A 25,759-nucleotide genomic window follows, 5' to 3' on the forward strand; every position below is an offset into this window, starting at 1 on the left:
CTAAATGAAACAAAACAAGTATATTTCCAGTGGATTCATAGTCACAGTAAAAGTTCACCTGTTCGGGCACTAGTTTAGTGGTTATTGTTGCTGCCAGAACCAGTCTTAATACGAGGTGATGTCATGTGCGGCTGTGCTGTATCTTGGCTTCCTCTGAGATAGTCTTGCTCATACCGCAATTATTTAATTTTAGTCATTACCACGACAGCCAAAATGGATGCATTCCGATTTTAGATGCATTTCCTACCTTCAGTCCCTTGTTTTGCATTAATTTTCAGCTTCTTTCTAAACATTCAGACATTCAGTTGGAAATGAATTCATCATTTCAACTTCTCATTCATACAATGCGGTCATGGATTGGCCTCAGCTCGGGCAAAAGGCTGCAATTTCTTCTTCTGAAAATTGCCTTGTCTTGTGGTCTTTAAAATAATTTTCCCAGTAATTTTGTTGCCACAAGGCTTCGCTCATAAAACCAACACCACTCACTCTTTCTCTAGCATTCAATTTTGAAATGGATCCAAACGTCAAGCCGTTTTGTTGCCGTCATGTTCTTTTCTCTTCACTGTACGTCATCTGGTCTGCTGCAGCCGTTGTGTTTAAGAGCGTCTTGGTCCAGTTTGGCATTGTTTTCACTCCTGCTGCACAGAATCAATAGGAAAATCATTTATTCATGCAGGAAGAGAAAAATTGCAACATAACCATTCAAACAATATAATGAGATATAAGATTGCCATTGTTGGGAAAATGGATCTGTAATTTAAATATTCTCTCAAGTGCAATTCTCAAATTCTGATGATAAAAACTAATACTGCATCTTAAAATAGTCAAAGCTAAAAGAAACACTTATCGCATTACAGCTCTGGAAATGGGTCATGTGATAGCAGGTGGTTGTCTATGGCGTGAAGGTCGTAACCTATAATCTGTTGTCTCTGCTCAAGGATCTTTATTTGGGTCGGAGGTGGATGGCCTCCCTAATGTTTCTCAGCTGCCACAGACACCTGATCTATGACTCTGACCCCTTCCCAGTCAATGCTGTTGCCAGTATTTCATGCGCTGACAATGTTGTTGCTATTTCAGGCTCCGATCAGGTCAATTTCACAAGGAAGACGACAAGGTGTTGTTGGAAGCTCTATAACGCCCACATTTGGTCTTTACCAGTTTTTTTTTTTTTTATGTCTCTTATTCCAAATGGTCAAGAATGAACAATATTTGATCATGCTGCAATTCATTTTAATGTCAGTCTTTAAAAAGGAGAGAAAATAACCACAGATACATGAGGCAAAGCTTGTTTCTTGGAGTCATTGTTTTGTATTTTTACCACTTTCACCAAAGGACAAAGGTTGCACAATCTCATTCTGTACTTAGCCCCCCTTTCTCCACCCCGATCTAATGTTTGTCGTCTTCAAGCATCTGTGTAAAACAACTTGTCTGAACACACAACACAGCAGACTGATTATGAAAAATCTGGTTGTTCTGATCTTGATCTTCAGGCTTTTGACAGTAATATCCAGCGTACTGTCGTCCGAGCTATCTGTTAATAGTTCATTCAAACCCCCCCCCAGTATAGTGTTGCCTCTCCAGATTGCTTAATTTGTCAACATGCCAGGGCTTTGCATAGAATGCATAATTACAAAATGATTTATGTGTCGAGCGACTACCAATATAGAACTTTCCTCATCAAGGCCCAGTATTGGTGATGAAACCGCGTGAAAGGCGTCGAGCTGGTGACGATTTGTTTAAGGTTGTGTCAGTGGGCATAGCAGTGACAGATTTGCACTTAATCACCGACAGAGTCTCACTCTTTTGATCAGAATGCGTTGCGATGGTCTCACTCGGCGATCGTAGATGAGTTATTGACCTCCCACATAACAGAGGCAGTGAAGCCGCCGCAATTCATCACAGGCCTCGTGGCGAGAGATAAAAGGCTTCTCTGGAAAGACTTTCAGGAAATAGAAGACCCTCACGCTTCCAGTTTGCGTGTTGTCAGTTCTCTCGTGCAGTTTTACCTGCAGAAATCCCCCCTTACAGGACTGTAAGCAAGGTACAGTTCAGTGAGTCCCCAGAGGGTAAATGCTTTACTTGGGTACAAGGCCACTTGGTGCCTGACGGAGTCTCAGTGGTCTGTTTGGTATTTGTTTGGTTTCTCTTCCGAATGAACACAAACAACGTTGCTCTGCTTCTGCCTCCCATGACTTCTACATGAGGCATGGAGACATTCTTCAGCTGAAAGGGGGTGGAAAAAAAAGGACTTTGTAGATCACATCAGGTGCTGAAGGGAAATCATCCTGAAACATGGTCTCTCACAGGTCTGTTGCTACAGTGCACCTTCCCACCTGCCTTTGCTTTTGTTAACATGCCTGCCTCTGCCTGACCTTAATTTCTCACAGAATATGTCCAAAAGACGTTTTATATTTGAATCATGTTTGAAAGTTCACTGCACTTTAAATGCTACATTTACAACCTACACAGTGATCAGGGCAGGAGCCGTTTTCTGGGAATCCTTTAATCACTGTCAGTAGCCACATTTACACGCACAGAATGTCCCAGTTTTTTGTCCTGTGTGATGGTTATTTTGAAGAAAATGAAATGTATGTGTTTACAATACAACAGAAACTGCAATAACACAAAATGCATCCATGACTTACATCCAAACAAATCCACCCTTTCTCACTTTTGCCTAGAGGATAAACCGTTGATATCCAAGGACTTAATAAACTTTATAAATAGGTGTTGTTTATCTTTGTGTAGTTGTTTTGAGTATGTCTCTCTCTATTGAATACATGTCCAAGACTTGCATCTTTAAATGCAAAATTCAGAGTATCCAAATGGAATTGTTATGTGTGTATATTTACCTTAACATTTAGTTTTTTATTAATGGCTAGTAGAATGTGTCTTTCTTTTGTAGCTGAGGTTTACCCCTCCAATTTAAAGAAAAAAATAACATTTACAACAAGACAGTCAAAGTTTTATCATCGTCTAAAATTCTCTTAAAATAGAGTTGGCGCCGTAGGGATTTTATGGTTCTATACAGGCAAATTTTTTTATTGCATTCGCACACACCAACGTTCAAACTAATGTTTTGATAAGACGGTGGCAATGATCGAAGTCCGCCTACGATTCACTACACACAGAATGCCACGATTGCATCTGTTACATCTGATTCACGCGTAATAGCTTGCGTTTTTTTTTTTTTGTTTGCTTATATGTGTACATGTTTGTTTGTCCCTCACAAAAGCGTGTGCACGTGTAAGAGGTTCAGTCGGCCATTCGGGATGCTTTTGCATGTGTGTGTTGTTGCACGTGCAGGAGGATTACCCACAAGGTGAACCCTGCTCAATTAGGAAGAACAAACAAAATGTGTGTCTTCCTCATTGTTGGAGCAGGGAAACAGTCCTGATCAATAGCTGCCTCTATGGGCAGAGCTATTAGCAAACAGCACCAGTCCTAATAACTGAGGGCTGACCTTTTAGTTTAATGCCCCTCTACTCCGCTCCAGGCCCCAGTCACTGCGCTGTGGCTGCGTGGCAAGGAGAAAAGGTGAGCGTTGTTTTAGTCGTTTGTAAATGTAATGTGGATTGATCACTGTCTTGCGGCGGTTATTGTTGTTCGTCAAGGCTGCGGGGGAATAAAGGGGACGGCGCTGAAGTTCTGTACGTAAGTGATTCATGGGGCTGCCCGTCTTTATTTATATTCAGTGATGGTGTGTGTCTATATGGATCAGGCATTTTTACACCCCATGCCATTTTCATCTTTCATGCATAACTGTGTGCCATAGATCATGCACAGGGAGGATATGCTCTGTGTAGAATATTTACTGACGCTTCACACGAGCCTGAATTGGAAAAGGTGTATGAAGTGAATAAAGAAACAAGTCACATGAAGGTAAATATGAACGACTAGGCATTACAGGCTGTTAAAATGCAAAAGGTGTGACCCCTTTGAAACTAGTGACAGTGGCACAATGTCACTCTGTTTCCAACCCACTTTCATTTGCACACTTTCATTGCTGCTTTTTGAGTTAATACTCCTCCATTGGACAACCCTGGCTCAGGTACTTCATCAGCTGTCCATCAAACTCTCTCTCTTGTCTCCACTTTTCTGCAGGGATGACAGAAGACAGTAAAGGCTCCAGGCCCCCTGCAGTGAACACTTCTGCTGTGAGTCGAGCTTATTTTCACTAATGATATCACTTTGGTTGGGTTTGTCTTTTCGGGGTTGACGGGTTGAGGATCACGCTGGAAATATCCCATTTATCTTGGTGATAAATCAGTGTGTGTTTGGGTGTATTGGCGGCAGGCAAACAGCTTTGGGTGTACATGTGGTTTTGTGCGAGACTGCAAAGAGTACCGTGTGAAATTTGTGGCTGGAAGCAGCTGCTCTGCTACAGCAAGTGAGCCCTTGTCCATAAACATTCATGTGTACATTAGTCTTCTCTCTCACTTGCAACAACCCGATTCTACACCATTTCCCTGGTGGTGAAATGGGTAGCCCGTGGCCAAATGGAACGGGAACTTGGCTTGTAACCGGAGGGTCGCCGGTTCAAATCCCCACCCGGCCAAAAAGGGCTGGGGTACCCCTGAGCAAGGTACCCAACCCCCAATGCTTGCACCTTATACACCTTGCTTACACTTATACAATGCGACATACACCTCTCTGCTATAAAATAAAGAATTAATGCCCTGCTGAATTAACCAGAAATACATTATGCCGCGTCCAACTCCTTTAAATTAAGATTACTTTGCACGCTGATCTCTTGCGTTAACTTCCAAATGGTTCTGGAGCGAGAATCGTGGTATTATGACCAAAAAGCACACAGCGACAGATATAGACGTTAAAACTGTGGTGAAAGATAATTTTCTTTATTTTCGCTGATAAAATACATGACATTATGTTATTAGATTAGATTTCTTATTCCAAATTAGACTAGATTAACTGTCCCCCTGTACAAGGGGAAATCAATGTTTTTGCTCATTTACATCCCAATAGACTTTTCGGGGAGAATCTCAAAGCTGCAAGGCAGGAAAAAAGCATCTCATTCTGCCACAGTCACAGCTGATCAAACATCTCTTACAAGTTACAGCCATGTTCAGGTTTGCTTACTGTTGCTCGGTTGCGCATATTTGATTCCACATATACATCCACATTGATCCTTTTCAATGGCTTTGAAGCGCAAGCTCATTTGCATGTAGCCAAATTGAAGCAGGAGCAGGACGAGCGAGACTCACGGTGGATTAGATTGGCCAGTGCCCCAGAGACATTGGCAGGTAAACAGACACTTCACAAGAGTTTACACAGACATTTACAGCGCTTTTCCATGGGCAGTGGAACCTGCTAATTCAGCATTTGCACTTTGTGTCAGGGAGAGAGAGGAGGTTCAAACAGGGTACGGAGAAACAACAATAGGGTTACCTGAGCTGAAAATAAGCTCAGGCTGTTCATACACTGCTCATTTTAATGTCATTTGTTTGCCCTCAATTGATGGCACACACATTTATACATGGAAATACATTTGATTTGATGTATGCATTTACTGTTTGCATATGAATGAGCATGTGCATCATAATTCCAATGTTTCTAGAATTAGAAATATTAGTTAAAATCTGTTACAGAATAAACTAGCAAGGACTGAAAAGTGTAGGAGAAGGAATCTGTAAGACATAAGGATTTATCCTCCAGGTTCTGTCAGTGTCGTTACAAAATGTGTGGCTGCCCATCGCTGCATGTTTAATATTGCTGGATGTCCCTGGAGTTGTGTTGCGGCGTCTTGAATTCAGTGTGACATGTAACAGCTACGCAAGGAATAAGGGATCGAATGAGTTTGTTCGTGCAAGTGTGCAGGTTTGTGCCAATGCTATGAATATACTGTAAGTACACGAATATGACTGAGTAAACCATATTTACAAGGTTCAAGTGTTGAGATTGTGCAAAGTTATAAAGGTGCAGAGATGCAAGGATTTGCAAGTTATGTGTTTGCCTTTCTGTTTCAGGGGTTAACAAAAAAAAAACCCACACACATTTATGCAGATTTATTTTACAGGACACATGCATCTACATTACATACCTCTTAATAAGTGTATAGTTTATCAGAGATGCATATGTTTTCCAACCACTCAAATCAACGACTTAATAGTAGTATAATAAAAGATGATGCCGAGCCTCATTTATAAAATTGTGCACATGATTCACCTGAAAAGTTGGCGCACATATGAAAAACAGAAAGTGCTTACAGACGGAAATATTCTGATTTATGAAACCATGTGCGTGCAAGTTTTCCTTTTATAAATCACAATCCACTCATTATTTGTTTATGCCCGTGCACATGGTTCAGAGTCTCCGTGAAGGGCCGAACGTTTTCCATCATGTTTGGGTTGATTTCTTTTTTTTTTTATAAATACCAAACTTTGCATAGAAGGTGGTCGTACGCCGCCTTTTGTGCGCGGTAAACTATATAAACGAGGCCCCAGGTCTCATTCATCAAAAGAGATGACCTAAAAATAAACGGCACAAACACAGCTGTGATGTTTGTCGAAAACTGTCAGCGTGTGTGATGAGTCCAGGAAAGACAGTGAAGTGGGAGTATGCCAGTTCAGCTGTGGTGTCAACAGATGGAGAGGGGAAACATAGATAACACAGCTGGCCTTTTGCGGCGCCACTCACATTGATCACCCAGGAAGTTTGCATGATTCTCACAGCCAGGGATTTCTTGTGCCTCTCAGGAAACCTCTGTTTGTTCAGATTTTTGCCTGCTGGCATGAATCTGCTTCCAAAACAATCCCGTTTGTAAGATCTTCTTAAGATGAGCCGTACTGTGTCTTGTTTGGTGATTAGAAGCAATTGACAACACCTTTTCGGAGATCTGAAATGATTTCGCTATGCATCGGTGCAAAAAGCTCCTTTGATAATTCCTCTCTCAAGATTCCACCTGGACACTTTTGAGACCGTCTTTCATGAGTCTGCTGCTGATTAGAAATTATACCCAAGCCGCCTCAGGAACCCTCTGCTACCCAATTACCTCTCAAGTTTCAGTCCACTGCATGCCGTACACTCCCTGGAGGACTGCATTTCAAAATCTGAGGAATACTTCATCCACTTTGCTTGCATACTTAAAGGCGCATCTCCATTGAAATAGCGTTATTTGCGGTATAGGCCTTATTACGCATCTTGATGATTCATTCACTGGCAGTTATACGTGAGCAACAACTAAAATCAAGCTAGTCTTAGTCAGACTACTATACTTGGATAATGCGATTCATAGTCCGATTACGATACACATAGTCGGACTGGAGTCGGACGTGGTGTCCCCCCCGGCTCTTTGACCGGAAGTAGAAAAAGGCGAGGTATAAACTGCAGTACTGTTGCTGGAGCTCATACGGGGGTGGCGTCTTTCTTTGCAACCACAAGAGCCATGCACGTTCTAATTAGTATCACCATTAACATTAACGCACTAGCGTTATCATTTTGTCCCCAGTTTGCTACTTGGCTGTGAATGTGGTGTTTTTAGATTTGGTGCATTGCCTCATGTCAGTGTTGCACGTAAGAGCAATATACTGACAGGTCAGAACACAGACACAGTCCCGTAACTTTGGAATGAATTAAGGATGGGGGAATAAATGATTTACCTGTCGGGAGAGACATGAGACATAATGAGTATTTTTCTTTGAAAGTGTTTTCGCGTTGAAATGATAACATGCTTTTTTTATGTCTGGGTGACATTACCGTTCTCATAGCTCCCATCCTTCTCGAAGCTTGAAGAAGTTCAGCTGACTCTGTGCCAAACTTAAAAAGTGGTTGTAAAGTGAGAGTATTCTTCGAGAATCTCCTGCATTCTGTGCGTAATATTTGCAATCCCTGTGTGGCGTTTTAAACAGAACTCAATACATAGTTTGTATATTTTCTTCTCTATAGGAATAAGTTCATGAGCTTCATTCACCTTAATCCAATTCTCATGGCCCATCGATCGTAGCAGGGCCACAATTCTACAATAGTTCTGCATGGGGAGCCGTATTGACTGCAGGAGGCTGCTGTGTGTTGCAACTTAAAGGAGAGAAGATGAGTATGTCTATCCTGTTATGATGGATGGCTGTGGGCTGCGGAGGAGCTAATTGGCTCTTGATGAGGCTGGTGTTGCAGAGAGAAGGCATACCAAGGTAAATTAGCACATTAGCGGGGTTAATCAATGAGGAAATTGAGGTGTGCTGTTTCCCTTTACAGGTTTCTGTTTGTTGTCTCCCGACAGTTTTTCCTCTCTTCGACGTTGCTTCCCTGCTGTTGTCAAACATGTCTATTTTTGCCTTTTATCACCTGCTGTCCATTCTTTTAACATGTTGCATTGAGGCAAATTTCTATCACAATTTTATTTTTCATACAATTTTTCTTTTTTGTCTGTATTTTTTTGACATGGTTTAATATTGTGCCCAATTAGCTTGTAGAATGTGTGAGTGACCATGGTCAGGGTAAAAGTACTGTCTGACCTATTCATCTACCATCACCACCTGCTCTGTATGTCAGCTTTGTTGTACCTTAAACGTCTTCCCCAGTCTAACTGACAACTCCTTCTAAAAAAATGTTTGTTTTATTTGTGTAAGTCCCTTACAATCACAACCTTGTCATCCATGGTGTACACATAATAATAATGTATGAATCCTAACATCACGAGTGAAACAAGCCATGCAAAAAGTCCAACGGATGAAGGAGTCTGCACTTTTCCACCGACTAAGCGGAGAAGGAGTGAGATACTGCAGTATTCTAATTTAAACTCTCGCTGAACCCTGCATTTGAATTCTTTTGAAATCCTCTACAGAGCCGTCATGCAATTTTAAACATGTCTGTACAATATTTGCTGCCTTTCATATCTGTGAGCATATACCCTCCTTTTTCACACACTGTGGCACATTTCTAAAATAGATTTTGCTGAAATTTTCATCTGATTTCGTCGTACTAATAATCTTTTTTTTTTTTTTTTTTCCTGAAACTTTTTCTTTAATTTTACATTCATCCATCACATTTTTGCTCCTCACTGCCCCCCACACTCTCTCAAACTCATTCTCCTTTTTATCACTGCTCTCATCCTCCCACATACAGTATGCATCTCTTTATATCTGGCTCTCTTTTTTTTTCTTTTGACTCATAAAACTTTACATCCTGTCATCTGAATTGATTGGACTGAATAATTAGATCATACTGCGGTGCCGTGTTGCTCTGTGTGTGTGTGTGTGTGTGTGTTATTTAATGTGATGAGTATGATGTAGGGGCATTTCTGCACGTGTGTCCTCAGGTTTATTTGTATATAACTATTTGGCACGATGCATGAGATATGATGCAAGTGTTGCCTTTGTTGACGGTACGTGTCATAAACTTCTTGGTTTTGTGTGAGAAATACTGATGTCGAGCCTTACAGTTTACAAACCAGATGTTGAGATGGCAGACAGCTCAATATCTGTTTACAACTTGGAAGTAGACATTGCTTTCAGAGTTTACAGTGGAACAACATTTTGCTGATTCACATCGGGGGAAATGACAGCTTTTGTTTAAAGCTGCTGTCAGGGAAATACGTCATAAAAAAGTACATGTTAAATATACTTCTGACAGCTATTCGATTTTAGAGTTGTATAAGTCACTTTTATAACATCACAGTTTGCCTCAAAGGGCTTTTACATTATGTAGAGCAGGTGACACCCTCTATCCTTTAGACCTTGCATCGAGTGAGGGGAAAACGGCCCGAAAAATAACCTTCTGCAGTGGAAGATTGGGAGAAACCTCAGGAAGAGCCAAAGACTCTTCCAGGACGGATAGATGTGCAATAGGTGGCACATGTACTCACATAAATGTACAATGTAGAAGATAATAGGAGTTATAACAGAAACTAGAAACAGAAGATAGTAAAATGGTCACAGTAGCAGTAAATCAAATGAATCGTGTTCACAAGGCTGTGGGTGGTCCATGGTTACAGGTCTGGAGAAAAGCGAGGTGCATCATCGCAGACGCCTGCATGTGATGCATCTCAGGCTGAGAGACGGCCACACGCGAGTCATAAGTCATCTTAAATCATCTTAAATCTCTTCATTCTAGAAGCATTAACATGTTACTAACTTAGAATATGATTTCCCAGCACAGATTTCACAGATTTGGAACCACTTTTACAATAGTTTAACAACAACATCGGAGTCGGCTATTCAACCAATGCAGTCAACAATATAATTATTATTAATTATTCATAGTAGATCATTTTCGGCATGAAGTAGTAGGACAAACACAGGTTTGACAAGGTAAAAGGAACAGGGATACGCTACTTCTTCTTCTTCTAATTTCAAATTCTTAATCCAAGTGGACATAAGCATGTCCACTTGGATGGACTGTTTACATTACTGCCTCTCTGATGTGGTGCTGTCTTACTCTAGGGCTACCATGAACAAATTCAGGCAGAATAGTATACAAACGCACACAATTCACTGTTTAAATTCACATCTATTCCCAGCTGTGGATCAATTAGACAGATCAGAGGGACCTCCATCACTCTGAAGAACCGTAGTTGGGCCGTGGGGAGTCGGCTAAGAATAAGGGTGCATGGAAGGGCAGACTGTGTAATCGCAAAGGCTCATTCCAGGAGCAGAGTTGGTGGAGAACAGTACTGACATATTGCTCCTTATATTGAATAATTTTATTTTTAGTTGAAATACAGGCTTGACTTACAAGGAAGATATGCTGGATTCATGCAGTACGTTTAATGTATGAATAGGTTTTTCTCTAAATAAACAGTGAACAAAAAGATAAATTTGATGCATTCCACGTCACGTCGTTGATGGGAAGGGAGAAAGCAGCTTTACAGATAATAGCATGTCTTTCAAAATCCTTGTCTCTGGTGGACTAGCCGCCTCTCTGCTGACAGCTATCACCCATTGTGACTGGCTGCTGCTGCATTGACTTCCTTTCTAGTTGACCCTTGTGGCAACCAGCTGCTTTGCATTTGCATAATACCAAAATGACAGCTCATCAGCGTACTGGGTTCACAGGCTCCCTCTTCCCCGGTCTCACACATCCGACCCTGCTCTATTTCTCCTTGCCACTCAGTGTTTCTCAGTAAGGTAGTCTCATGCTGGAGTGACTGAGGCATTAGGTTATTAATCCCATGATTTTAAGCTGCTTTTTAGGGATTTATTCAAATCTTTTTGTTATATCTGGTGACAATTGGTCAGAAAACTGTTTACACAAAGTCTTATTCAGTGAGTCTCTGAATCTGTGTGTGTAACAGTACATGGTGATGTACAACTTCACTGTATCAAAAACTACAATGCACTTACCTGTAGCATGACCCTCATCACTCCCTCTGTCAACTAGAGGTCCACATTTACTCCGTTAAGATCGCTGGAAACATTTATCAAAGCGTCTGAGCCAGCGACAGAGATTGCGAAGGCACCACAAGTAATACTTCAGCATTTCCCTCGTCCTTGCCAGCAGACAAACACTTGACTTTTCCAGTTTTCCACCAAGCTGATGTGTCTTAGACATTAAACCATGAGGACAGATTGCTTTTAAAACATGTGCAGACATTAAATGTAGAGGTTGCCTGACCAGATGTGGTTCAAGTTGTAGTCATTTATCTGTTTTAAGTCCATCTGACTGATTATCTGTGTCACAATTTAAATTGTGCAGCTGTCTGCACCACATAATGACTTGTGCTTCACTTTTTTTTTGTATTTTGGTTCCTGGTAACCTTATACCACCATTCAATCTGCTGTTTTTATTCTAAATACAGATGGATGGATAGATTGATGCATCATTTCTCTGTAAATGAGCACTCACTGTCATCAGAGTGAACCTGGTTTAAAATGAAAGATTCAACAGTAACATAAAGGTAGAGATTGATGCAGGAAGACCGTGTGGCTGATGCATCAGGCCATAGCTGCACTGCAGCTTCAAGGAATGAATGAATGATTGTGACCGTGTCTGTGGAATGGAATCTCCCCTGTATGCATGGGCTCACCATGTACAATCAGTATTTACTGCTGCCTAAAGTTCCCTCAGAATAAAGGTTTATTTTTTATTAATTATTTTTAATATGTTTCTTCTTACTTATGAGAAAGTGCTGTATCATACTCTTCGTTTAAATCGTTCCCTCTGCACTTGACATTCGACTTTTCCTCGTATCCTACTCTTCCTTACCTCCTAACCATTAGGTCTGATGGGCTTTGCCGTCGTCTGAGACTCACAGTTGATTGACAGGTGGGAATTAGCTATGTGCAAACACTTTACGCATCTATTTGCATCCTATCATTGCTGGCATCACTGATCTTAAAACACCCTGTACGCCTGCTGGTCCTTTGCACGTTGTGAAAGTGAGAGAAAGAGAGAGACAGAGAGAGAGAGAGAGTGTCACCTTCAAAAGTGGCAAGTGGTGAAAATAGTCTCATAGCTCTTATCCTCTGAAATCTAAAAATGTTATTCAATTTAAATAACTTTACTGTATATTTCCCAGACCTTCATTTGTGTGAAAAAGAAAAGCAGTAGTGTGTGTCATACACATTATATTAACCTACAAACGGTACTATTACTATATTACGTCGAGCGCTGTCTGCGTCTAACTGTGTGAAATGGTCTCGCCATTATTGCTGTCGTGCTCTTGTAGTCTCACATTCTCGCGCTCTCCTGGAAATTTCGAGTACCAGCATTTGGCGCCGATTCATTAAAAGTGAACCAATACTCGGTAGTACCGACGCGAATCGGTACCAAGTACAAAAAGTACCGGCTTTCGGTACCCAATTGTTTTTTCAATTCAATTTCAATTCAACTGTGAGTATACACAGTGCACCATCTGTTAAAATGATTCAACAGACTAATAAATAGCCCGAAAAGGAGGTATTGTATAGGACGTATGTCACTCATCAAGGAGAGTAAGCTTGACATGGATGTTTCAGTCCTGAAAAAATGTGGGTTATTATGCCAGCACATAAGAAATAAAAGAAAATGAAAATACATTCAGTGGTTCCTTTTTTGACATGCATTTGTGCTGCAGGCTGGAACGCTATCCCTCTGCTTCCACTCTGTGCCTCACCAGGAGAGACAATCATATTGCCCTTATCCAGGAAACAGTGCTATTGATCTGCAATCATTTTACTCACCAAGTTCAAAAGTTATCGATTACAAAGCGGTAGGTTGTCCATTAAACTAAGAAGAAATTCTGGATCCTGGGAGGGAAAGGTCTGCAGGGATGGACAAAAAAAACATATTAACAGCAAAATGTGTTCAATGCCACTAAATTTAATTGGACGGTTTGATTTCAACAATGCTGGATCCTTGAATCAGAAACACAGCCACCATTCTTATACACATGAGCACATGCTGGGGAAAGTGATATTAGGCCAGAAAAGACAAATGTTATGTTTGTATACATGTATATATCTACTATAGGTTTGTGCAAGCATGTGTCCGAGTGTGATGTGTTAAGAAGGGTGTAGCCATGCATGTGATAAGTACATGGAGCCCAGATTTTTATAGCCCTATTATCCTCACTCTAATATGAACAAACCATTACTCTCACCAGCCCTGACACTAATGTCCAAATGAGCAATAATTAACTCAGACACTAAACCTAAAGCATGAGCAGCTTTGCACGCACACACACACACACACACACACACACACACGTGTGCACACATACATGTGTGTAAGTAATTCCATTCAAGTTAGATTCCTTTTGTCCCGTATTATTACTTCAGCTCTTTTAATCAGTGCTTACCCAAGCAATAGGCAATAAAATGTTATGGAAATGAGTAAGAACTGTGCAGGGATAAATGTTATGCACAAATTAGTGTATTACCTTTAGCTTGAGTGAACTTGAACACTGTGTATTTCCCATAAACAAGTGAAAATTAAAATGTCCACTCGAGTGAGTTCCGCGACTCTCCGAGCAGTGCCGCCTTGTTTTTCGTGTTGTATAGCATCGCGGCGAGGCTGTTCCGGCCTCATCGTGGGCCAAAACAGCCTAATGTATAAATCAAGCCACTGCACACAAGATGCACTCGCTGTCTCTCTCGTATGCACGAGCATGTGTGCCGCTCCCTTGTCGAGAGACTGTTTCGGCTGCCAGAGTGCCGCGAGTTTGAGCACGTCCTAATGACTGACAAGCGAGCGTCAGCTCATGCAAATCAGGCAGTGGTACCAGAGTTGAACCCCTGCATCTGTCTCTCTGTATTCACATCTGCACTGCTCCCAGTATCAATTATAACAGTCCTTCTGTGTGTGCCTAGTTAGATGTGTGATATAAGTTAGCTAAAGTTTTACTACATCTGTCGTATTACTATTAGTCTCTATCTTTAAATGTACAGTGTGTAAAATTTGGGAACATTTATCGGTGGAGTTGCATGTTGCAGCTGAATATTCCTCACGTCACCCTTCCCTTCCAGGTGTGTGGTGAACCTGTGTAGCCTTCACTTAGCGTCAAAAGTCAAAAAGATGTTCACCTACATTTTGCACACTGCTGCATTTAACTCGAAATAGGTTGTAACTCTGCACGTTCCCTATTATTATTGCTTATTTTGTCACAAATACTTATTTTCTTAACATTTACATATTTTAATCCAAGTTATTGAAATAATAACAGAAAAAAATAAACTTGGACACGAGTGCACCCTTACTCATGCATGGATTTTCTTACATTTCAGCCAGCAGCACATGCTGGGCACCATCAAAGCTGCACTTAGTATGTGCCACTTATTGAAAATAGCTGTCTGCTATAACAACTGTAAAGCCCAGGAAGAAGAATGAAGGCGGCAAACAAGGTTTCTTCTCATCTATCCTCTGTAATCTGAAGGTGCCATCTAATTCTCAACAGATGGCACACAACACCAAGACTGACTGAATATCAATTTAGCTCCCCCATCTGTTTCCCCGCTTACTTTTGATAACAGACACTTGACAGACTGTTCGGATGTTCCTTTATCATGAAATCCATTTTTTTTTTTCCAGGCAGGTTGAGATTGACTTCAACACATCCTTATTGTTGTTTCGTGTTTGAATGTGGGCCGATAAAATATATATATGTGTATATATATATGTATATGTATATATATGTATGTATGTATGTATATATATACATATATATATATATACATACATACATACATACATATATATATATATTGTCAGTTAGTTCATTTTTATTTCTGTGTCTTGCCATCTGGCCCCTCCCACATGGGATTACAAGCCACCATCTTTTACAAAAGATAATTCATCTCAAGCAAACACACCAAAAAAACCTAACAACATAACAAATTAAAAGAAAAAATAATAATGAAAATAAATGGTATTATATACTGCTATCTATTTAACCTCTGCATGTTTTTGGACTGTGGAAGGAAACCGGAGAACCTGGAGTAAACCCATGTGTGGACAGGGAGAACATGCACACTCAATGTAAAAAGCCAACTCTGTGCATCATCCATATTTACAAAATCAGTACTTCCTTGAATGTGACTAAACAGAGTTCTCTGCAATATCCAGAAGAAAGGACAATATAAAACAAAGTGAAACGCAACCTCCAAGACATTCAAAAAACACACTGATCAAAACCTTCAAGTCTCAAGCAAGTCCAAAGTCCTTCATGCGAGAATCACGCAAGTTGAGTTGAGTCCCTGCTTTAAATCAAGCAATATACAAGTCAAGTCGTGTCTCCCTCCATCCCCATCATTTAGCCTCGATCAATCAAACAGAGAAAGATGAAGATGATTTCCCAGATATTCCACATTTAAACATGCTAAAAGAAGATTTTTATCTGTAACGGAAACACATGTAAGGACTGCTTCATGGTCCCATACAAGTCTCAAATCCTCAAATTTGCAACTTAGATCATACTCCCCCACTTCTGTTAAATTATGTTGCATTGTTTTGTTCCAACGATTTTTAGTGAAGATAAAGTCTATGCAGAGTTAGACAGCAGCACAGAGGGAGGGGTCGTTCCTTATCAACTCCCAAAAGTGCCATCACTAATCAAAACTCTTTCACCTTTCCTCCCTCCATCCCCATCATTTAGCCTCCATTCATTTTAGTCTCATTTCACAAATAGGCATATCATTGCCAGCACTCACCACATCCTTAACATGCATAGCAATGACTTAACATTTTTTAATGGCAGGGGTTGCATAGAAGCGGGGCCTTGGGAGTAATATGGGGTGTACCAGCTGAAATGGAAGCCAACACCTGGGTCAGGGGGCAAAGAAATTTCTCTTTCTTTATGTCTATTTTTATGACAGCCCTATACACGAGCAGCAACTCGATGTATTCCTGTACGGATCCGTGAAGCAGCTGGGAAATAAATAAAAACACCAACATATTAAATGAAATGCACTACCATAAAACACATCCTGGCCGTGCAAACTCCTCGTCACATGCGGACGAGTGAAACCATGAGGGGTGTGTCCCCATCTGACCTGTGTTAATGAGGGGCCATGAGTCCAGAAAGGCCTCATCTCCAGGAGTCCAAGGTCAGCGGGGCCGCCGTCTTAAGCTGATGAATTAAACATCAGTCTATCTGTCGGGCAGGTATAACTGTTTCTCCTCCATTCTGATTGGAGCGCAGTGACACAAGGCAAAAGTCCTTCCACAGTGTTGTCAACACAGTGTGACATAGGGGGGGCAAGATGATGATTCTCGCTGTAATGGGATACAGGGTGAAGCATGGTTGTCGAGGAGGTTTCATATTAGGCCCGTGAAATTATGTCGTACTGCAGAGGAGGAATTGAAGGAGGTGGGTGTGAGAGTGTGTGTGTGTGTGTGTGTGTCGCTGTGAACCGAACTCATGGCTGCTTCTCAGCATGGCAGCGTTTCTGCGGGATAGAGATGCCTGCATGCTGTACAGAGGAGAGATATTATGGTGCAACTCCATGAACTCTCAAACTCATGGTCGTCTTTTCACCTTCCTTTCAGGAGGCTCCCTCTGCCTCTGCTGTGCAATTTATGGCAGTGGAGTGTGCAATAATCTTTACAACAACACTGCGTTACCAGACAGAAAAAATCAATCAAACACAGAGAGAGAAAAGTGGTCCAGTGAAGCAATGATGCAATCACATCAGCATGTCACCTCCTCCACGTTGTGTCTTTGTGGGATGGATTTTGAAACGGAGAGAGCGCGTTGTTGAGGGTGGGCAGCTACCATCGCTCCATCAACTGCAAATTCATATACTGTAGTTATTACTTACATTCAAGGCAATGCAGATGGGGTCATGTAACACATTTATAAACCATTGTTTTGTCAATGTGCTCATAGAGGCTGTTTGATCATAGACACCTGTGCCAAGATAGCTTGACCTACGTTGATGCAATACCGTCCAAACAACTACACATGTAACACTCTCTCACCTTTCTTAAAACCCTTGCATGTGTGCAATGCCTTTTCGATGTAGTAGAACATTTTACTCTACATAAGGAAATTTGTGTTCGGTCGATTATTTCTTTGTTGTAGCAATGCTTCTTATACCGGTGGAAAGGCCTGTTTATTTAATTTAACAACTGATTCATTCAGTAGTATGTGGAAGAACCATACACAGACACACTAGCCTGGCACCTCCTCCATCTCCTTATTTGTCCTAAGTCAGCCAGTGTGGTTGTGTTGGTCACTCTGGCATGGACAGCACGCCCACCATTCCGGCCTCTCCACTCCCAAATTCTGGAGGTAACCTCTGATAAATCTGTGGGGGATGATGGTCATCTTGGTGGCCAGGCTGTTGTGGCTGTGTATGGTTCTTCCACATGCTACTGGGACCCCTGTTTGTTAAATGAGTCAGTTGTTCAATTAAATTAAATTAAATTAAATTAAATTAAATTAAATTAAATTAAATTAAATTAAATTTAAAAAATTTAATAAACAGGCTTTCCAAAGGTATAAGATTTATTGCCAAGAAGCATTGTTACAACAAAGAAATGAGTCCATGGGTCCTCAGCAATGCACCTGCCAAAGCTTGATCAGATAAGTGATTGTTGAGGTACTAGTAATACTTCGTGTCGAGTATTTTTACTTGGAGCTTGTGCTATCCGTGACATATACCGTCCAACTGTTCGCTCGCCTCTCCTTGTTTTCAAAAATGTTGAGTCATCTGGATCCTTTTCATGGTTTGAGAAGGAGAACAAAGGCCTTTTGTTTTAAAATCACGAGGTCCACTGGAGGTCAACCCAACAGCAGATCAAAGAATGCATTTCCAGGAACTGAGGAAGTACATCCGTGTTTGATCTCCACCAAACTGTGGACAGGAAGGCAAACCACCGCCTGCAGCTTTGGATGTGTGTTTACTTTACGTCAAGAGTGCTTTTCTGGACGAAAACTTCATATTATACTGAGTTAGGAAGGAGAATAAACACACAGGCGGGTGGAGGGTTAAGATGAGAAAAAAAATCCATATAACTTGAGAGCTGAAATACTGTGTATGGATACTTAAAAATCATCATATTCACTCAGCTTTGATCAAACCTTTCACATCTGAGCAGCCTCTTCACAATCAGCTATAGCTTGTAATCACGGTTCAGGGGCTGAGATGAGGAATGAGCTGCACATTTAATATTTCAGAATTATACATTTACATTTGTTAATTCATGTTTCTTCTTTTTGGAACCTGCAACTTCACCTTCTTTGTGTTAAACTCAAGGGCAAAATTGGCTTTGTATCTTTCACCTATTCATCTCTTCTTATTAGTATGTATTTCCCTTATAATGCATCTTGTCTTCACATATTCTTTGCAGCACCGTGGGGCATACAGTATTAAGCCATTATTGGATGTTGTTTTTTTTCATGAACGTGGAGAAAAAAAAGACGAGGGCAAGAATAAAATATTGGCATGACTATTGCAAGAAAAAAACAACATATCCTTATAATACTCCTAACATGCTGTTATCTTATCATCATACTTATAACTGTCGTATAACGGAGGATTAAATCTTGAGACAGCAGCAGAGGACACGCTCTCATATTACAGCACAGTCTGACCTGGAATTTTATAATAGTGTGTGTGAGTGTGTGATGGTGTGTACTGATGACGGCTCCTTCCATTTCCTCTTCACTCCGGTCTGTAAGAGATATACACTTTATTCCTTTAACATTTGGTTCACATACATCAGTAACTTCTGTTTCCATCAGAAACGGTGACATTTGAGGTGGAGTCAGGCCAGAGCACAAAACCCCTCCTCCCGACCCAGAGACACAGCGAGGCTTCCTAAATCACTTCTTGTCACGCAAGCCTCCACTTTTTTATTTATGCATGACTTTGTAGCTGAAAGGGAGTCCCTTTTATCGTCGTTGGAGTTTTATAACGCAGCACTGGATTTGGTTGTGATAATACTGTACCAAGTATTTATTCAATGAAGCTTAATGAAAAGAATCTGACAATTATAACTCACCTTCACTTTGTTTGTCTTTAGCAAATTTGACAGGTGACTGGTGTGTACTGTCACTTATTTATTTGTTCATATGCTTATTTATTTATTTATTTATTTATTTATTTATTTATTTATATATTTATTTATTTAAGATTTGAAGAAATATCTGTTATGAGACTTAAAATTGTACAACAATATTTGCGTGATCTATTCTTTAGTGGTGATGGGGGGGAGGTATGGGAATTTCAATTTTATTTGTTCATTTGTCAGGGACCATGCACAGAAAACATTAGACTCAGTCAGAGTTAAGATGCTAATTTCCTTCTGCAGGGCCTGTGGCAGGCAAGAAAGAAAAAAAAAGATTAGGATAAGAAAACAAAAAAAAGAGATTAAAAAAGTGCATACACTAGGTACAAAGTGGCAAATATAACTACTATACTACTATATCTAACTAATAACTACTCTATTTTACTATCTTAAAATTCTGGAGTACATTTATTATTAAATGATCAGTTAGGCTGAGTAAATCAACATTTAATATCAAGCCTGAATGTTTCACCAAAAGATTATAATTTCTTATGCTAACTACTGTGTTAAAATGATGGCAATTCTTTTCTTTTACTAATTTAAATAATTCGTTTTTTCAAGCTAATAATTATCAGCACTGAAAAGCCTGCACCGATCGAATCGGACTGTGTCTCTTGGAGTTTCTCACTCTGTCTGCCCCTCTGCACGCATCTGTCTCTCCGCCCGCATGTGGAACAAGCGCAAATTATCCTCTCAACATGCCCTTGCCCTTGTACCCTTGTTTTGATTCCTCTGTCCTCCCCCCTCCCTGACTATGTTCCCTTCTCCTCTCCTCTCCTTCCCTCCCTCTTCCTGCTTTTAATGTCCCACTTCACAGTGTGCTGGACAGGTTTTGTCTTGATCATAAGCACCATTTAATCTGCTTTGGAAAACGCATAGCACCACAATCTGAGGGCCCTAATTGATTTATACAATGTAATTACTCCATTCTTGCACGTCTCATAAACGACAAACCTGGTCCCAGAGCCACTAATTAGAGGGGGAACAGGATTTGCAGCTAATATAATTCATTATTTCCAAATTGCAGCCAGATAAGTTGTCACAATATAATGATCGAGCAAATGAACGCAGTTGTTTTCTGCTGTTTAGGCCCTTTGGTTTTTTTCATTGTTTCATTCCACGATTACATTATACTTAAAAATCAAAGGTTTAGGCCTATTTTCCAGTGGAATTACCTTTTATGCATTACTGTATATTTGGGAGATGTTGTGTTCTTTTGTTTTTGTTTTTTATAATAACATTAATCACAGATGTTGGATGGCTAAGCTCTTTTCAGCCATTGGTGCCTACAAAACCCATAAGCGGCCGTGATGTTTATACATCAAAGAAATACTTCACCAATTTGCATTTAGCTTTGTATTACTAGAATAGGGGTAGTATTTTTTTTAAAAAATTGTGCTTCCAAACCTCAGTTTCCCCTGAGTTGAGAAATATCTTCATTCTTTTCTCTGTTACGTGCCCACGAGCGACACTTGGTGCCGTTAGCTTAACAGTTAGCAAAGATGGCGGACACTGTTTACATTCTGGGAATGAGGTCCCGCCCCCCTACGAGTGGCTCTAAAAAGTGCGGAATTAGCGTTGCAGTTTCAAGTCTCGGACCAAGTGTCACTGGTGGTTACGTAACAAAAAAAGAATGAAGATATTTCTCGACTCAGCACAGTTTTTTTTAAAAATACTACCCCTATTCTAGTAACACAAAGCTAAATGCAAATTGGTGAAGTATTCCTTTAAGTGTAGGCACATACTCCACCGCGAAGATTGTGTATATATACTATTTGGGGAAGGTTGCAAACAGAATCTCTATAATCTTGTCGCAAAAGAAGCAGCTTACTCAGAGGAGGAGGACATATATGAAGATTAGCTGGATTGTTCTTATTCAAATTCTGCTGAGGCACAAATACGCCCTGTGTGTATCGTTGTAATGATCACACTACAGTATATGTGTGTGTGTGTGTGTCCGTGTGAGTGCCTGACGCACACAAAAAGTCAAGCAAATTAATAATTCTGTCCTTCGATGTTTATGCAGTTCGAATAAACAGCCTTGAGGGTGTGGCTGTCAACACTCATTAGTGCTGATGTCACCATCATCACTCCAGTAATTACTGCCTCTGTGAACTCACTAGTGTCACTACTGCTCACACACGGCTCTCTGCAATGGCACTGGCCCATGATAATGTCGCCGGTCAATTAGCATGAGTCACAACAGATTTACTCACACACTAACGCTGAATGTGCCGTTTGAAAGTCCTGCTGAGAGACGGGCGATTTCACAGAAGCAGGGGGTCGCCAATGGTCTTCATCATGATTTTCCCTCTAATAGCCCCGTCAACTTCAATTAATGAGCGAGCCGGCCCGTATACTGTATCTGCAAAGAAACGTGTAATAAAAAAGAAAATGCACAGGGAATTTCTTTGAAGACTGTCCAGTTTGTCCGTTCCGTAGTTGTCGTTATAATATATATATTATGCTTGTTTGTTTGATTGATTACTACAGTTTTTTTGGTGATCACAAGTATATTTATTATGTATAAGTACACCAGTACTTGTTGATTATCAAAAAATTATAATGTACAAGTTCAAAAAATAAAGTACTGATTGCGAATAATAGCTAAATATCGGTCACTGGTGACTTTTCTTTGTTTACATCTCTTTAAGGACTTATTTGGTGAAATTATGCAGATTAATCAGCCATTAGCTATTCTTATTATTGTTTCATATCTATTTTAATAGGCAAAAGCCCTTCAAAGTAAAACTTTTAGCCGTTTCTTCCATTAAACAGTTTCTTTTTTGCCCTCTTCCAGTCTCTTTTACAGTCCCAAAACAGTATGGTGCTTATTGTTTTTATTTGTCCCACTGTGAAGTCACTGTAGATAATTAATGTTGCGGCTAATGCCAAAAAAAAATTGTATATAGTGCATGCATGTGTTCCTATTGTTTAAATAAAGAACACAACAGCATTTGACTTTGGCAACACTGCATGGTTTGTTTCCCCAGTTATTGTTTTGCAAGGCATGTATTTAGCACATTTATTTTTTGTAATTTGACATTTCTAATATGCATGTTTTTCAATTGTTACAGAATAATTGGTTGGCTGTAATGTGCTTGGTGCTCTAACTACGGCGCACCATGAATGACAATGTGGCATTCCTGGCACAAAGAGACAGGCAAAGACATTACAGCTGTGAGGTTTAAATCATTAGGTTTCCGGGGGAAAAAAAAAAATCAGCAGATTTGCACAGGAGACTGATGAAGTTTTGTCATCCGACAAGTATGTATAGCTGATATTAGTCTGTAATTTAAAGGAACGTTTTGCACCAATGGGAATGACCAAGGTTTGATACAAGGCGATTACATGAAATGGATATTTTCCCTGCATTACCCACAACTCTCCACATTTAAATCATGTTATCATCAGCACAAGGACCCTGAGGTACGGAATGAAGGTTGAGTGATTTTCTTCACTTTTTCTAAAGAGAAATAAATTATAGCCTACAATATATTTCTTCAATAAAATGTTGCATGCTGGTTGTTTTACAACTGTCACAATGGCATTGGGAGAAAAAGAGTGTGAGAGTAGGTGGGGGCGAATGAGAACGAGAGAGAGAGAGAGAGAGAGTGGAAAACAGGGCAGCAGGAGGAGAGGAGAGGATAACCAAGGAGAGGTCGATCGAGGGTCAGTGAAGGCCCGGCGGCCATGGATCCTTCTCCAGGAGGACAGACACAGATAAGACCTAGGTAGCTCATACAATGCTGAGGTATAAGAGGGCACCAAGATAACAGCCTGCTGATCGGAGTAACCGACTCAGCTGGACTGCAAATAAGAGGCAAGGACTTGTTGCCCTCAACAGGAACAAGACAACTCATTCTTACACGAGTTTTGCTGGTCTTTTGCATCGCAGCACTGCTATAAACCCGAAAATGAATTCAGATTTTCGACTACAAACTTTAGACGTGACACAAGAGGCCGACCCCGGACACGTCTGCGGACACAAACTTGACCCAAGAGGAAGTCGGCAGTTTTAAATGTAACTGCCATTTCGCCAGGACACAGGAAGTGCCCTATAACTTCGCCACGCCTTGACCAATTGCCTTGAAACATCAGACGTGACACAACAGACCGACCCCGACCACGTATACGCTATCATTAGACGGGAGACGGTGAGGTCAGGGAACTGCTGCCCTCCCTGACTCGTGTGGGGGACACTTGCATGGGGACGCGAGGGGCCCATCATGACTTTGTGAAATCCTAGTTAATGTACTGAAATTATACTTTATTCAGAATTGATAAATCACGTTCTCTTTTCTACATTATGTCTTCATACAGTGAGGGATGCACGTTATTATCTGCACCATATCGGTATCGGCTGCTAACACACCAAGCTGACACGCCGAGAGAGTTTTTTACATCTATTTTGTATTTCTACATCTGCTGTGACACGAGTAGACAAAATATTATGTTAATTTTACTTTAGAAGAAACTAAATGACCTCTGCAGTTGGGCAGAGGGAACAATGTATATGTATCGGTATCAGTTATTGGCCCAAGCACTTCCAGATATATCGGATAACGGCAAAAAGTCCAATATTGTGCAAAATTTGTATTATTTTGTCAGCATTATTTGGACCAGACAAAAAAAAATTCAGTATAGTCAAAGCCTCATTTTTGCTGTTCTAATACAGTGTGTATTATTTATGACACACAGCTGTGTGTGGTGCACACATCTACCCAGAGGCATGATGAGTCTGAGTCATGCTCTTTCTCTCCCTTTCCCTTTTACTGCGCATCAGCTGAAACACAGTTGTCAAATTTCCCTGCGGAGCCCCAAGGACACAAAATATGAGGTAGGAAGTGTTTTATTTTGGAAGTAACATTCTGGCACTCTGGTCATTTCCTATTAGCTTTTGTCTCACTCCTCCTGCTCCTCCTGCAAACGTCGCTCACATCACAGTGATTCATCGCTGGCCACTGAAAGTAGTTCCTCACAAACTTGTAGCTCTTCTCTATTCATGACAACTATCATCGATAATCATTATTCATTATACTGTATATTAATACGTGTGTCTCATACACATGTCTGTAAAGCTGCATCCATTGTGCTTTTATGAGGGATGAATTATGCACAGTAAAAATTGTTTTTACAGGAATAGTTACATCTGCTTCATAATTTACCGTGGACAAAGGTCTTCTGGGAGGCAAGTCACGCAATTGGCAAACGTTTTGCATCTCAACTCTGTTTCATTTAGTCAGGTAAAATCAGACGCCAGAAAAGTTAACTCTCCACATTGACAATACCCTCATTTTGAGTGTTGAGTGTTACGCGCTGGTGACGCAGTGATTGCGTCTGAGGAGGTCTCTGATTGTGTCTCGGAAAAAAGATACAGATCATTGTACGATGTTTGTGCTTTGTTTTGGAGAGAAAAAGTCATATCAATGTTGTTACAAACCCCTGCAGATTTGTCCTATATTATACATTAATAACCCCAACCAATGTTTTACATCAAGGATATAGTTTAAGTTGACAATAATTCCGTAGTATCTGTGTGTGTGTGTGTGTGTGTGTGTGTGTGTTTGTGTGTAGATGCAGCCTTTTAAACAATGTTGTGATGCACAATTAGCAGATATTGTGCGCAACCTTCTCATTTCATGTCCTCTTGGTTTTTGATCTGGGGCTTTGATTTGACATCTATAAATCAAATAAGATAACGGAACAAACATCTTTATTCTACTGCATGAGAGCGATGAGCAACAATTTAGATCATGAGATTACTTTAATGTATGATATCTCCCTCCATTGTTGGAATGAAATTGTAAAATATGTTTATTTGAGCGATGTACAGACAACAGTCCACAGCATTTATTTTACAGCTTCATGAATTGTTTAAAGAATTATGCCGCACTTTGTCGTAACTTAGAACATCCAAGTGCACAAGTAGCTGCGGGATAAAATTAGATGAGTAAAGGGAACTATTTTTAATGCCATGCTAAACATTTTCATTAATTAAACATTAATATATGTGTACAATTTTAAAGGAATACGTCACCAATTAGAATTTAGCTCAATGTATTCCTTTAAGATGTAGACTACTGGCTGGAAGAAAGGTTTTCATTTGAACTAATTAAAACTTTCCGTCACTGCTTTACCACATGGTTTTATGAAAGTAATACACCAGCAAAGAGTCAAAATACTTCTTCCATGTCATTGTCCTATGAGAACACAGACCCACTGATTTAATGCTTTTGTATATGGGAGCGACTCAACTGGGAGCCAGATTTAAAAAAAAAAAACTGCAGCAATCTATCTGGATTACTAGCGAGAC

General features: G+C 40.4%; 1 protein-coding gene across 1 annotated transcript in view; it reads left to right on the forward strand.

The window, feature by feature from the left end:
- LOC131455550 (ephrin type-A receptor 6-like) overlaps nt 1–25,759 on the forward strand; it is a 307,078-nt gene that overhangs the window by 88,951 nt on the left and 192,368 nt on the right. The window contains exon 2 of the mRNA XM_058623250.1: nt 4,105–4,157. The gene's annotated coding sequence lies outside the window, so the exon portion shown is untranslated. The remainder of the gene's footprint in view (nt 1–4,104; nt 4,158–25,759) is intronic.

The sequence above is a fragment of the Solea solea genome, chromosome 2 (assembly GCF_958295425.1).
Source record: "Solea solea chromosome 2, fSolSol10.1, whole genome shotgun sequence".
In the NCBI taxonomy this organism is placed as follows: domain Eukaryota; kingdom Metazoa; phylum Chordata; class Actinopteri; order Pleuronectiformes; family Soleidae; genus Solea; species Solea solea.